Source organism: Harpia harpyja, chromosome 4 (genome assembly GCF_026419915.1).
Source record: "Harpia harpyja isolate bHarHar1 chromosome 4, bHarHar1 primary haplotype, whole genome shotgun sequence".
Classification (NCBI taxonomy): Eukaryota; Metazoa; Chordata; class Aves; order Accipitriformes; family Accipitridae; genus Harpia; species Harpia harpyja.
Window position 1 is genome coordinate 5,009,375 of NC_068943.1, and position 16,641 is coordinate 5,026,015.

General features: G+C 41.3%; 1 protein-coding gene across 1 annotated transcript in view; it reads right to left on the minus strand.

Annotated features, from left to right (window-relative positions):
• The window catches only part of UBAC2 (UBA domain containing 2), a 106,996-nt gene that overhangs the window by 64,813 nt on the left and 25,542 nt on the right, over positions 1 to 16,641 (minus strand). The gene's annotated exons all lie outside the window — the stretch shown is intronic.

Consider the following 16,641-nt stretch of genomic DNA (forward strand, 5'->3'; position numbering starts at 1 on the left):
CCTCTTTTCTTTTCCTCAGTTGTGACAGATGTTGTGCAAAGGGCTGAACTAAAAAAGCAAATTTTGCACCTGTTCTGAAGGCAGCAACATTTGTGGTTATCCTATTCCTTCCAGAAGAGTATACGTTGTCTTATACCATGCACAAGGAGATCTATGTTCCTCCCTCTAATAAGCTAGACTTAGCAGTTTCATCCTTCCTGTGGCATGTAACTTTCGAGGGAAGTTGTGGTTAGTTAACAGAAGGCACTCCGAGGCAGCCTACTTTAAATATAGAGATGCTGAAAACTGATTACTCTCAACTTACTAGCCTACAAAGCAGCCAGATAGCGTTTTATCAGCAGCTGCTGATACTAAGGGGCTAAGAACTTGATGAAACCTTAATATTACAACTTCTGAGTATGGAAAGTTCCAGCAATTCTGTCTAGAAGTAACAATGACAGATCATTGTCCCCAGTTGGACAGGAAGAGATGAAGCATTCCTGTCAGCTGCACACGTAAGGCATTTTTGACAAAAAGAGACAACTGAAGACTCCTGACAAGTTATCAGACTATAAAGGCAACTCCAGGACAATTCTTTTTTTTTGTCCTTTAAAAAATAAATACAGTGTATTCACAATGCCAGCTACTTGAAACAGCCCGAACACCCATGAGAACCTTACTCTTTCACTCACACAGATGGGGGCAAACCAACTATTTTAAATGTGTCACAGCTACCTACTAGGATTGATACATAATAATGTTATTTATGCTAAAAGAGGGAGAGAGGGCAAAGCTTCACATTCATATCCCCAACACGTAACAACATCTCATGATCTCTCCTAGTGGCTTTGTTCTAGACAAAAACTGACATAAATGATCAGACAGGGCATCTAGAAAGAGGCCCGCAAGAAGATAACACATTGTATTTCACTATTGAAAACGTCACCTGGAAGAAAAGTATCTCAGTTCTGTGGACAGGAAAAAAACCAATAATCAAGCCACCTGAAATTAGTGATGTAACAGATTACATTGTATTAATCTCATTAAACGAAGGATCTTTCCTCTTTAACTCCTCTTAGCCCACAAGCTAGAGCAGAAACTCTAAAACTAGCATGCTTGGATACCACTGGCAAGCAGACCTAGTGACCGCAAACGCCAGGGAAGACTCCAAAAAGAGCAGCTTACAACTCTGGGCGCAGCCAGGACATCTCTTTGCCCCTCCTTGCTTTTCTCCTGCACCGTTCCAGCCATTCAGCTAGCAGCCGCATCCCATACCCTTGGCCGTGAGGAGTCCCTCCGTACCCAGGAGCGCAGGGAGAGCTGTCCACAGCTAGGCAAACCTACAGAGGCCAAGCTCATGCTGAGAGCAACTAGCTGAGGACCGCTGTAGATGGAGAGCCTAGGGTCAGGGAAATGCCTCCTGTTGTCTGAACAGATTTTACTGCCTCCATAAAAAGTCTCTTTACATTTCCTCCACTGCACGTGGAAGCTGAACTTGGAAAAATTAATTCCCCTGGCTACGGCCCTGCCTTCCTAATAGCACGGTTGCTGGTGCTGTGGAGGCACTCCCTGTACTGCTCAGCATCTCTACTGAAGCAGTCGAGCACCACTGCCATCATATATCCCTTTGCAGTGCTTCTTGTAGCTGCAACTTGCAAATTCCTGCTGAAATTAAATGATCAATGATCAGAACTGTAATTAAAAAATGTCCATAAAAAAGATTTTTTGGAACAGATATCAATAAAGAGTTAGTACCATAACTTACTTTAACTACAGATGAAGTCTCATTGTCATAGGGCCTAGATAAGGCCCTCACAACTTTAAAAAAAAAAAAAAAAAAGAAAGAGTAGTATTTGTCTTTAATGTTTTAATCAGTTCTTCTAAGACTGAGCAATCTTTATTGGTTAATTTACATCCTCTGTCAAAATAGCTACGATTAGCAAGGCATAAAGATGGAGCTTGAATTCTGAAATTACTTCTCAGAAATCTGATTCTAATGCTCTTTCACAAGGTGCCACTTTCTAGTCACAAACAAAAACAGGAAGCAAGCGTGCCTGACCGGCCACAGACACGTTGGAAGAAGTTTTTGCTACTTTCTTTTCACAGGTTTATCCAACTTTGTCAGCATCTCAAAAAAAGGTCGAAGCAAATAAAAACCATGATTTACGCTCCATCTAATCTGACGATATAACTGAACTGCTCACAATAGGACTCTTCCACACACAGGACAATGACAGCAGTGGCCAAGTGGGAGGGGAAGAATGTCAGGGCATACCAGCAAGACTCAGCAAGAGCTGCGAAGTGCCTCAGAACTATAAAGGAAATTTTACTTTAGTTAAGTGACCTTTGCTTAGAACAGCAATACTTCTTCAATCCATAAGAAATCAGAATATCAGCAGTACTTTGAATCAAAATGCTTGCAATTGCAGAAGTAACCTTACCAACAATGATTTGTTTATCTACTGTAGTAGCCAGCAGTGGATGACTATTCTGTGAAGCGTTAGTGATCCACATAACCACTAATCGAGGTGTATGCCTCTGTATCATGGATACTGTGTGACCGCTAGTTACTCAAAGTGTATCTAATCAATAGTATAATTAATCAGTGTATGCCCAGTTAATACATAATTACTCAATGCGTAGTCAATGTACATGTAATCTTAAGTACATGTATAGTGTATTGTCTCATTCATGTGAATGATTATATGCAACAGTTCTGGAACTGCAGCTTTATTAATGAGATAAGAATAAGAGAGTATATTGTCCAAGGGAGTCTTAAAAGCTCAGTCCTCACTCCTGGCTTGATTCTGTCAGTGACTGATGAATCTGTACGGTGAGCAAGACCCTGGAGGAACACCAGTGATCTCAGAGCTGGTGAACCGCACCATGGATGGGATCTGCACCATATGCTGTCCCTGACCAGAGGTTCAGCCAACGCCGTAACGTCTTGGGGTTCCCAGCATTGGAAGGGCCATAAGATTTCATAACTTGCTATTGGCTCTTCTGGGCTATTAATGAATAGTTATCTGCCTTGCAAGTGTTTGTGCCTTTCTTATCAGGATCCAGAAAGAACTGTCCTCTCCTTGGTGCTAAACACTTAGCATTTTATTTATCACTTTTCCAACTGTCAACACCAGTAGGATAAAAGATGAGTTGTAATTCTTTTTCTCCAAAAAGTATTCTTTCAAATCAGAAAGATCAAAGTAACTAAGTTAAAAAACTTAAATTAATGAATTTTTGTTATGAGCAGAACAAAAGTGGACAAACTAATGATAAGGTTTTGTGGAGAATAATAAAGAAAAAAAATGCAAGCAAATTACTGGTCATGGAGAACTTAACAGTGAGCTATCCTAAAATCTGTGAGAGAGAATCAAGCAGCGCTCCCTCTGAGAAAAACTGTAATCAAGCAGCGGTTGTAAGAAAACAAGGAATTAAAATATGAATTTGAAAAAAATCCTACTTTTTAGGGTATTTAGGGTGGCGACAAACACTCAAAAATATAACAACCAATTAACGCTACATGAACTTTGAAAAAATGGCTAAACATTTGTAGTGATTTCTGTGTTTCATTCATAAAAGCTTAAATACTAGTGTCAACAAAACCACAAATATCTCAGAAGCTAAATAAACTTGTGTTTTATTTGTCAAAAAAAACCTGGTGAAATAACAAGATATCTTAATTTGAAAACTTAGATTTTACTATTTGAGTACTCTTATCTGTGCTTCCCAAAAAGCACTTGATGGCCTTTGGTAACAGCACCAAGCAAATGAAATACCGTGGGCAACATCACAATTTGCTCTCCCCATTTGGCTTCAGTTTTAACTTTTTAATATTTTGCAACAGGCATGAAGCAAAGATTACCAACAGAGTGGCTACAATTCTATTGAAACAAACAAGTTTTCCATTCTTTCCATCCACCTCCCTCCTATAGAAACTGGCTGTATGGGGAAATAATTTCTGACTGAAATTTTAAATTATTTTATTTTTTAAAAGTATATTATTGCAGACAAAAATATTGTCTGTTTTTATTTTAAAAAGTTTTGTAGAAATATAAAGGGTAGTAATCAATTTATCTTTCCTCTTCTTTCAATTTAATTTTTCAAAGTTCACAATGTTGGTACAAAGTAACTCTCGGTAGTATCACCTCCCCCCTGCCAGCTCAACCCAAACTTCATTCCCATTTCTGTTTCCTCACACATAATAAGAATAATGGGAATTGCCACATCAAAACACATTTCTCTCTAATCTGCTACCCTGATTCTGATAGACAAATATTAAAACACTCCGAGAGATGCAACGCCTCATAATAATATGCCTATTGTGCAGTTTCTTCATAACAATTACTGCTTCTTCTAATAGCCCTTGTTTAAAATTATCCAGTACAGAAATCCAATTACAGCTCATTTATCTTTAAAAAGGGTTAAGACGGCTGGCAATACGTAGCCAAGTTGGCAAAGATACATGTAATGTTTACCTCCCTAAGCTGCTTACAGAATACTGACTGCAGAGATTAATCCTGCTGCAGGGCAGACCAGCTTCTCTCCCCTTAAATAAAAACACATTTCCAATCTGAATAATTACACTTAGTTCACAGATCTTATTTAATAATGACATGCTTGATACTTTCCACTCAATAAAAGCAGTTAAAAACAGTAAGTGTGAAAGTGGTGACAGCCTGCAATTACAAATGCCACTTAGCACTCTCTGAATTTGAAAGGGGCAGCTCAATTCAGGGAAGCCCTTCCAGAGGTGTACCACCTTGCTTCCAGATACATTCAACTACTGGTAACACTTTTTGTTAAATTACCTCCACTGCTTTCTTCTTCTTAAATAATGTTACCCAACTGTGTATTTTGTGTGCATGCACGTGTGCCTACCTGAGAGGTGCAAGAGCAGACAGTGTTCACATCCCAACTGCAAAGCAGAGGTAAATACCCTAATTACTGTAAAAATGGAGCATTGCCCCATTTCAAAAACACCCTCAAAATCCTCTGCAGATCCTGATACCAGTTAAGAAACAGCTGATTATCCATTTGTTATTATAGTCTGCTATCTCAGATAGCACAGCTTTGTATAGGGCAGAGCTTTGGGCCGATAATGACTTTTTGGTTTCTTCTTACAGTTACTATAATCGGGGCTTGGTGTGACAAACTGTGGAGAACCCCAGTTCAGAGTTTACGGTCTTCTGCCCCATCTGCCCCCCTCCTCTGGCAGACGTTACTGACTCCACAGCAATGCACACCTTAACCTCAAGCCCCCGAACCCGGGCTGAAGCAATCAACTGTGAATCCCGTGGCACAGGGTAACAGAAGGAGGAAATCCCTGTTCTGCCTTCCAGCTACGCGCTCCCATTGCTTTCCTTGCTCTGGTGCTGGCATTCATCCACCCAAAAGTGAGCAGGTTTAGAAACTTAAGCCAGTGGGAAACGATCCCTGCAAAAATACATATGTATACATGGTTTGGTTTTTTTAACATTATTTTATCTCCCTATAACCACTGCCTGTAGGAGGTCAGATGACTTGCACTGCAAGTGGTAGACAGGAAAGTACAGGCTGGGGCCAAGCGCTTGCTCCATAAGCAGCACCCTACACTTCAACTGGCTCAGCCCCGCTATCGAACTGCACCTTCAGCAGGTGAAAAAGCGCCACACGCGCTTGTTCTTGCTGCCTCCTTTGCAAGGCTCTGGTAGAGGAGTGGAGAACACCGCTGGGGAAGCCATGTTTTATGTTTTGAATTAGCACAGCTCTTTCTTTCCATCAGTTGAACGCAAGTCAGAGCCCTCAGTTCAGAGCACGGGTGCCTCAAGCTCCCTTACGCTGATTAAGTGTCACTTTGCATTTGTTAAGACTATTTTTTGTCTACCGTTATTCTGCCTCTTCTGCCCCACGTATTACGATCTTCATAGTTCCCTCAAGAGTCTAAATACTCTAGGTCTCATTTTCTGATCCTGTCCCCTTACTCTTTAATCTCTTTTCACAATCACTACTGTATTAAGCAGAAATTACTTCAGTTGAGTTTACTGGTGTACATATTTGACCAAGATTTTGGGGGGATGGGATAATTCATTCACAGTCTGGAAGTGTATAACTTAAGCACGTAGGGGCAAAGACTTTTAGCTTAAGAATACTAGTAAGGTGGACTCCTGACTGTCTACTCCCCTTGGTGGTTGAACATAGCGTGGAAGGAGTGAAGCACACCCTGTCTTTCCCATTTGCCCATCTCACACTTCCGACACAAAGAAGGGGCTCGGCAGTAGACGAGAAGATGGAGGTATGCATATAGAGAACACATCCCAATCTCCAGTTATAAGCAAGTAGTCCTTCTTTTCCTTTGAATGAATATTTGTATGAGCATTCACCAGGATTATTGCAAACACTCACCCCTCTTAACCGCAGCCCAAAGAAGTTCCTTGAAGAAGGAACGTAGTGCTCAGGGTAAGAGAGATCAGACTGCACAATAGCTACTGCAAATGCTGTCTCAGGTCTGTAGCCAAAGCACCACTTTCACTAAGGTGTGAATAAAACACTGATTTTTATTTCTGGAGTGGAAACATTCCTTAATGATTCCACTGTGGACATTGGGGCTCATGCCTGGTGTTTACCTCTAGCTCCCTTGTCGTCTCACAGTCTGCTGTTCACTACGGCAGTCTGTACAGAGACAGTTATTGCACTGAAGAAGCAAGAAACACTCCTGAACGACCTTTATAAACATAAAAAAAAGAAAGTGTGTTTGATGTCCAGGAGGCACAGAGATGCCCCAGTTCTAGAAACATGAGGGTTTAGATGAAACACCAGCAGGCTGATTTTCTGACAAGTGATGTAGAAATCTGGGATGAATTCTGAGGAGAATCTTAAAAAGGAAAGAGGGAAAGCACAGGATGTTATACTGCTTCAGCAACACGGGCTTGAATCTTTTCACACTTCTGGCAGAGCACACAGCTACCAAAACACTATCTTCATCAAAAGGTGAAAAGAGCTGGTGACCACAGGCTCAAAGAGCAGTAGTGTGAGGAAATACAGCACCAAATTAACAACCCATTATGGAAAAAGATCATTAAGCAAAAGCAAAACAAACAAACAAACAAAACCACTTCTCTCATCAAGCCCTTGATAAAACTCATGGTGACAAGTGACAGAAAAGCTCTCCACAGAAAAGCAGAGATTACTGCTGAGTATCCCTTTATGGAGCTGATTTTATTTTCTTAAGTGTACGAGACACTTAAGTAAAAACATAAAATAACTGAACAAAAGTCTTAAAAGACAGAAAGGTATTTTGTCTCACACCACAGGGAAAATCGGGTCATTTAAGAACTACAAGAGAGTAAGCGCTGCTGCTTCTGACCGTTTCTTACCAGGGTTTAGTAGACATGCTTTACCGATCCCAAACACTAGCCCCTGGCTGGAAAGCAATGACAAAAAGCAAAGAAGCAGATGTGGGGTGACTGCATTGTTAGCTGAGACAGTCTTGAACAAAAGCTGCCTCTCAGATGACCTGGTGCCATCGCAACTAACTCATCTGCATCCTGCCCTATCTCTCTGTATCGTCAGAGAACTGGAAAAGGTGGCCTCGTGTCTGACTGGCTCCAGAACAGAGGAAAACATTTTTAAAAATAGCTCTGAGAAATCATCTCAGATTTCCTGCTTGTGACACACCTGACTTAAGCACTCAAAATCCCACTCAATTTGCCAATAAGTAAAGTAAGTTCCACCAAATGATCGACATCCCTAACCAAAGCAAGAGGGTGATGTGTCACCCTTCATGTCTGTGTAATACACCTCGGTACTGTCCGCTATCACTGGTTGGATAAGTTGAACCTTGACGGATAAATGATCGCCTAGCCCACCTAGTCTGAAGCTGTTGCATGTCTGGTACACAGACAGGAAAACTCAAGACGCAAGGTCTCTGTCCCTCCAAAGATATCGGAGAAGGTTCCTGGTTCAGGTAACAGAAACCTGTGACTACATACCTAATAATGGTTGAAGACAAAAGGCTGTAATCCCGTGGGCGTGTGCCTTACCGCTGCCGTATGCTCTCAAACTGTGCCTATGTGCAAGCAACGAGCAAAGCATCATGTATGGACAAACTGCCAAGCGGCTCACCGAAGCTACACAAGTCCTGAGGGACGTGGGGGTACACATCCCAGCCTGAGTAAAGTGCCCTCCAAGCCTGGACAGGTATAGCCTGGCAGCAAACTCACGTTTCTACAATGGTCAGCTGAGCCTTTTACAATCTTTATGAATCTAAAGAGTAGATAGCTACTAGCAGTTGTTAAGGATCTTGATGCTTATTCTGGTAAGCTGCCATTCACGAGCCACTCTACTGAACCAAGAGCAGGCAACTTCATTTAAGATAGGCACTTACTTCAAGAGGCCCTTGAGACACATATAACCTCAAAAATGGAACCTTATACGGGGAATGGTTCAACTTGTAATGGGGATTGGCTTTTAACCCTGTATCTATTACACACATTTTCATTCTGCAAACTTCTTGCCTCAGAGAAAATACATCTGATCAGTAGTGATCCAGGACCCTGGTATGTTCGATGCCTGAATTCAGGAGTTATGATTTCATTTGCTTTTAAACATGATTAGTTTTCATAGCCATTCTTACTTTATGTGAGAAATACTTTCTTTTCAAAGTGTGCAAGTCCTACCTGAACTTATGGCTCCCATAACTTCACCTGTTTTATGCTTCTGGTATAAAGGAACTGCAGAGAGAGGCACAGGGTAGCATCAACCTCCCAGAACCATTTGCATGGACAAGTTTTGACCGTGCTGGGGAGGGAGAAGTGGGCACCATAGGCGAGTGAGAGCTTCAGCCTTTCCTGCCAGCTTCTGACATCTGATCCTCCACTTCGCTATGAGTTCCCACGTTCCAGCACAGAAACCCCGCTTCTCTGCACCCTGCAGAGCCCACATACGGAGCACATCGCCCAGTCCACACCTAAGCAACCCAAGGGCACGCCTCATTACATGATGGACTGAAGAGGCTCTTCACTCCCAGCTCCCCACTGATTTAAGCACTAAATGATGATCTTTTATCAGGATCCGTATTTAGCATAAAGCTTGGGCAGAGCGGAGCCAAAGGATGGCAATTTATGATGACCTATGTTGCAAAGCACGTAAACTATTTTTGCCTCATTTATTATGACCTATTTTCATGGTAGAGACAATAAGTTGGAACTAACTACCAAAATGTGACTCATATATCCGCTGTTCAAGAGTTTGAGTGCAATTCTGTAGCATAGTCTAGTAATTGGCTAGCCCTCAGTCCTCTTCTACAGTAAATACTATTCATTATTTTTTGGCTGAGCCATTTTTTAAACTACTTTTGAATTCTTGGTAAAAAAAAAAAATAATAATTTTTTTTTTTAATTAAATCTCTTCTCATAACTTACCACATATTTAGTACATTGTAACAGACATCATAACATGTCTTCAAAGGCTAAAATCTAGTAAAAAGAGGTTTTGATGTTCATCTTATTCGCACCGTTTGGCTTACTTCACAATACTTGAAAATTAAAATGCTTCCCACAATTTTGTTTTTTGTCAAGACACCACTCACACCTCCTTTGCATTCATGGCTGTAGCTCATCTTTTCTTTTTCCAAAGAGAGCTCTGTGAGTATTCTAAGGCCCAAACTGCTGGCAGGAAATTGTTTAGCTTGTTCATGACAAAACAGAAACAAAATAGAAAAGCTGTAGCAGAGAAGTGATTTCTTTGCAAAAAATACTTCCCCATTAAGACCACCATATAACCCTTTTTCACAACTACAGACCAAGGTGTCTTAAGCAAAGTGATGACTAAACAAAAGGAGAGTATTCAGTAAGCATAAAATAAAAGCAAAGAGGAAATTTTAAAAGTCATACCAAAAAATCTTGTTATTTATACAGAAAGTCTGCCAAGTCCTTTAACTCTGAAAAAGAGACGTTGTAATTTCTTAATTCTTTAGTGAAGCAACCATGTTCGGTTTTTTTTACTAACTATATGCACTGCTTTTTGTCTCATGTGTGTTTATTTTTTAAAGTCTCAGTCATACAACTGTGCCTTCTCAGAAAACCACTGAACTTACTGAATCAACTTCTGTCCATTATTTTGGTAAATCAAGAGGGGCTTCTTTAAAGCATCAGCCACTGCAAGACCTCCTTTGTGAAGTTACTCAATTATCCTCCTCTTCTTTGTCCTAAGAGAGCAATCATACCTTCTTTATTTAGCAAAAAGACATGACACAGTATCTCCTCATACTAATAACATCTCCAGCTGGTTTGAAGAATTATTCATCCATTTTTCTTCCTTTTTCCTCCACCCCAATCAAATAATTAGCTGTCCTACAAATATGAGGAGAGGGAAGAGAGATACATAGACCGTCGTTGGAATGGAGACAGTTCATTCCATGATGGAGAGGGATATTTTATCCCTTGTATGAAAGGATACCAGATCCTTAAAACAAAAATGTTGTAGCAATCCATGCTCATAGCAGAACTTCTACAGATAGAAAACAACTGATGTTTCTAGGATGTAATGACGACTTTGAGATTGTTTTCCTTCAGATCAAGTAACATGGGGCACCAGCAACAGTAAGCCCATTTGCAAACAATAGCCGAAATTATCATTTGTACAGAATTGTTTGGCACAGACATCTACAATTAGATGCAGGATTTCCTTTTAAATTCCAAAGGGATTTCCACATCCCTGTCTTCCTTTACTACGGTTGAACATGAGGAACAAACAAGGTGTTCCTACTTCCCGAAAGAGGAAGAGAAGAAGGGAAAAAAACCCACAAGCTGCCAGTAAAGACAGAAAGAAAAGCTGATTTTCTTAGAGTTGATCATCCCTACATAGACTGAAAATAACCTTCAAGGGTCAACTATTAAGCTAAAAAGGAGGCCCCCTACTCCCACATAGGAAAGAAGCCATTGTTTATTTTCCTGAAATAATTTAATCATAAAACTTTTAGAATACAAACACCCACTCCTTCAGAAAAATGAAGTGCTGTGGTAAGAAAGCTGTTGTTATTTTGCCTTATTTTGATAGAGACACAGCAGACAAATAAAACACAACAAAATCAGGAGGTGGGTGGCTTTAAATACACAGGGTTGCTTAATTTTTAATTTTAGTTTTCATCCTTGTATTATATAATAAAGCCAGAAGAATGGTAAATGTTGCCTGCAGTCCTCCTTCTTCCCCCACTAGGCGTCTTCTATTCTTCGCTTTTTCAGGGTCAATTCAGACTATACACAGTAAGGAAGTCTCTGCTTACAACTCGTTCTCAGAATTGTATCTTATTGTTCAAAAAGAAATGCAAGGGGGAGACCTATATGAACCATAACTCTTTGAGCAACAACAGAATTTGCAGTTCTACAACTACAAGAACGATCAAAGCTTCCATGCCATGCGGTACCTCCCTTTCATGGGGGAGTCAAAGTGGTTTTCACTCTTCATATCCAGTTGTGCAGGAAAACTGCTTAAGTAGTGCAGGTCTATAAAGGAATGACCCCATTATACCAGTTTTCCGTGGTTCCAAAGATCTGTTGCTATGCTACCTAAAGATCTATAGATGGCAGCATTGATGCAGTAATTAATCTTCATCACAGAAGAGGTCAACACGCATTTCACAAAACTGTTTCTTGCTGGAGGGAAAGCCCCATTTTCAAATGGCAGAGACCGTAGCACCAGGCAGTGTAAGCATTGGGCCAGGAACTCTCTGGCAGTAAAGAGAAGCCAGATCCAGGATCACTACTAAAAGACACTACACCAAGCACTCATCCAATAAGTGTGACAGTTTAGGCCCCATCGTCTTGGAAATAAACTACATCATCTAGACTGTAATGAGCACCGTGAGCCATGGGCTGCTTTAAAGTGTACATACTTTAAAGTGTATGTGTGTTTGTAAAAAATATATATATTTTTGTAGTTGAATAGTTGGTCAGAAAGTACAGAGTCCTCTGACAGGACCCAGCCCTGTACCTGCAAAGACAGTGACTCCTCTGAAATCATCTGCTCACAGCCAGCTCTGATGTCGTCCTTTGCCAGCTCAGATGGCCTTGTCCCAGCATTCAGGGGCACTGAGCATACTCACACTCAACTTCTCCTCCGTTCCCCTCCAAGGACAGTGCTGAGCCTACACACCAAGCAACCCTGCCCTGCAGAAATCCTAACTAACCAGATTCACTGCTATGTGGCAGGAATCGAGCTGTTTTGTCCCGGTCTGGATTATGCCAGCCCCTTTACCATCTCGAATGCTCCCTCTCACGTCAGCTCAACTCCACCACAGCACACCGGGCTTCAAAACCCGAACACATTATTGTGTTTGTTAATCTGTGCCAGAGACAGGTGGCACAGGCAGAACAACATTAGAAGACTGTCACTTCATCAAAGCAAGCTACCTGCCAGGGCTGGGCACCACACGCAGGAATGCAACACACAGCAAGGTGCCCTTGAACTTCAAGGACAGCGCTTATTCTAATTCAAATCTTGCACAGCTCACTCTCATTTCAGGTACTTCTGATTAAACACTTCACTGGCATGCTAAAGTGTATGTAGCAATTTTTAATTGTTTCATTTCTGATTACATATACTCAGGCTAGTAACTGAGCAGAGGTCGTCCAAGCTCCTTAACTCTGGATGAGTCAAAACGATTTTCCCTACTTCTGCACTAGACTTCATCAAAACAATCTGAGTATAAGCAGCTCCCAGTAAAGACATTTCTCTTGAAACATTAACTCTATCATATCATATCAAGTTTCAGAACAGTACTCCTAAGCACCTAAGACTTTTAAGAGCAGTTTAGTAGTAAAAATATCACATACTACATACTTAGTAAGGAAAGAGTATTTGAAAAAGCTCTCCTAGACACTTCCAAACTAACTCATTGCATAGCTCCTGACAATGCATACAGAGTTAAAAAAGAAAAGAAAAAAGCTGAGTATTCATGCAGGTTTTAAACAACTATGAAATATTTGTCATGAGAAATCTGTACTTTTTGGAAAAAAAAGCTGCTTCCCAACACAACAGAACACGGGTGGAAAACACAACACAGACACAACATTTTAAGAAATCTGCCAAAGGCAATATGGGTTCATCAAGAAGTATGGAGCTGTGTTGGTATTTGCCATGAGCTAATACTAGACTACATATATTCTGAGATTGTTGCTGTGTAACAAACCACCATCTCTAGTCCACTACCCCACTCTCAGACACCTTAGAGATGCAACTTTCATTTCAATTAATTTTTGAAGTATTGCTTCTTTCAAAGGCTGATGCTGCTGAACAGGTGAACTGCAGGCCAGATGCACTGTATATTTTTAGGGTATTCAGTGACACAGGGTGTGTCCTGGCTGCACAAGAGAAGGAGGGGAAAAAACCCAAACACCAAACAGGAGAAACATTGAATGTCAGTTTCATTATTTATTTTGTTTTAAAGGAAAAAAATCAGAAACTCCTTCCTCAAACCATACCGAATTCTAGCAAAACACAGAAGAGAAAGCAAAATGTGACAGTAATTAGGACGTCAGGCACAGCTAACTAGGCTGCAGTCCTCTCAAGCTGCTCTGTTTCTCATTTCTTCAGCTCTGCTCACACAGCGTTTATATTCACTCACAGGTTGAGGAGTGGGAGAAGAGGGACTGCTGTGCCATGATGCAGCCTCTGAGTAACACACATATGGCAAAACTGGAAACAATTGCAATAAGTTTATGCATTCAGTGCCATGACAACTTTTAACCAGTAGTCTATTCTTAAACCTTCACTATGGTACAACACAATATGGGAATAAAAAATGAAGCACAATTTCATCAAGGTTGAGAACAGCAAACCAAAACTACACATGAACTCGCCCACATCAAGCCGGTAAGTTAACAAACTGACACATGGGAGAGTTGCTTCCTGCACCACTAGTGCACTGGACTGTGCAAGAAGCTTCAGTTCTTTCTTTTCAATAGGTCCAAAAGATATAAAGTTCAGAAGGAGAAGGACAACACAAGCTCAAGCCTGCTCCTTAACAAACTGAAGCAGAGGGTGATGCTTCTGCCCCTCTGCACGCAGAGCTTCTCTGTATCAGCTGGACAAAGCTTACATTACACGCTAAGTGGACAGGCAAAATATACTTTTCTGTACCGTGACTAAGCCACTGAAGGAGAAAGACCCAGCAGTACATTATTCCTGCAAAAGCAATAGCATGAAGACAATGCCTTCAGTGCTGCACTTTCATTGTTGCAAGTGGTCAAGCTCATTTCTTCTGAGGCTTACTGCCAGTGAAGGCAGCATGACAGACCACATGTGCACTCTGCCTTATCTTCAGACATGAAGTACATTGGCTTAGCTTTTAAGTACTCAAAAATGGCTTTAAGAAAACATAATGCAACTAAAACTATCTTCTTTGCTCTCCAAACTTCAAAAAAGACCCTGGAGGGAACTGAGCATTTATTTCAGTAAAAGCTAGAGCAGTGGAAATACTCACCCTTCTGAGGAAAACCAATGCAAGACACTCATCTCTAGCTGATAAAACGGTACAGAAGGAGAAAGAAACAAAAATAGAGCCAGGTGCTTCCTACAACACAAACCAAAGCGCCAGGGGAACGCAGCACAGCAGAGCAGCCCACTGCCTCTCGCAAACCACAGTTAGCACAACTCTCTGCTCGGGTGTTCACATCCAAATGTTTGTCAGCCTGCAGCTGCAGCCAGCCTGAGCACCTAGACAAGAAGGAGCACACGCTCACTGAAGTCCAAACACCTCTTTTCAGCACACCGCTGCCAGACAGAGCTGCCCCACCACGCTCAGGGGGAAAGCCTTCCAGCCTGTCAGCTGCAGAGCAGTTCGGCTGCCTCTTCTCCACCAGGCAGACTGTGAAAAGCCTGGGTGAAAGCAGAGCACAGACTGACGTGTATATCTTACGGCAAACCAGCTAGATGGCTAACCTGCCAGTAAACGCAACCGGGCTGCTGTCATCCACCTGTGTAAACTGCTAAGTCAGCCCTCACCAGGCATGACCTGCCCTGTAGGGTCAAGATGTCAGCCACCTTCTTCAGAAAAAATGAGACATAGCTGTGAAACCTAACCCTTCTGACCCTCCAGCAAGAAGACAGCAAGCCAAGAGGCATTTCACAGCATACAGCTTTTCTGATCCCAGCCTCAACATCTGCCTGGTTTCTGTCCAAATCCAGAATGACTTTTGTACTCCCTGTTCAGCTAAGGGGGGCATTGTCTATCCACTTGCCTGTTTCGGTACATTCATAGTCCAGTTTAGGTGGGAAGGGACCTCCAGACTTCTGTACTTTGTTTTTCCCAAAATAAAGTACTCTTGCCGAGGAGAGTTCAAAAGCCTAGTTATTCTCTTCCAGGAGTCATACACTCTTTTTAAAACCTTTTAAAAATATGTATGTCACTGAATCTCAATGAGCTTTCACTAAACTTGAAAACAGTATGAGTGACTCATCCTGCTGAAGCATGCTCCAGAGTTGTTTTGCTAATGATAAAGCCACTGAAGAGTTTTCAACATTGGTTAGTCCTTTTAAGATACGCCTTAATCCTACAACATTAAGCACTTTTTAATAGATTTATATTTCTACAGGATGGTCTGGATAGGATTTGCAGCTCATTGCATTTAAAAGGTCTCTGGAATGATCACAAAAACTGTTTGGTCTTAGTTCACCTAAACAGGAAAGACCAAATATTTAAAGATATTATTAATCTACACACTGATAACCATACCCAGATCCCTCCCTGTGATTACTTCACCCATCACATTGACCTAAGCAAATACCTACGCACTACCACAAACCCATTCAGCTGAGATAAATTACATGACTCTAGCAGAGAGGGTGTTTTTCACAGAAGCTATCTTTAGCACTAAGTGAGGATCACCTACCTACGTTACTTTTACAGTCAGTGAAGACAGACGTCCCCACAAACAAACCTGATTCTGGCTACATCTGAACTGCAGGACTTCATTGCCTCTGGCAGCACGCACACATCCTGGCAAATTCTTCACTGCGTGCCAGGAGGAGACTGAAACATTACTGTTCCTTTCCTCAACACACAACTCTGCTTCATTTGGAGGGGAAAAACCCAGGAGGCCTCAAGAGGTACCACACTCTCTGTAGTGTGCTTCAATGTCCCAAAGACTGCCGGTCAGAGACCTGGAGCTAGTGAGCGGTCTACAGAGAATTTGGAATGATCTCCTTCTCTGAATGGCTCTTTCAAAGGTTGGATCTTTTTTCCAGTTGACAAAGAGAAAACGTAGGAAATTAGTCTTCTTTACCTATTAGCCTTTGTGAACACTCTCATCCCACCAACGATGTCTGTTGCAGTGGCACAGTTCAGAGATTTTAATCCATTTTAACAAAGGCTAAAACCTCTCTTCATACAGCATTCTTCTGCAAAGGTCCTAAATAGGCATGTTATTATTTTAGACAGCAAATAAAATATTGAAACACTGCTGTTGTGTTAGCAAAACATGGTAAGTACAGGCATAAACAAGGCTGTGAATTCAAGTGAATCAAACTTCTCATTTCAAATGTAGCGAGTTTCTGTCACTTTCAGGCTGACTACTATCCAAGGCAATATAAATAAAACGGGGATTTCCACAAAAAACAGACTACACTCTACAGAAAATACACTTACATTGTGCTTATGAGAAACTTCTGCATAACCAAGATGCGTAT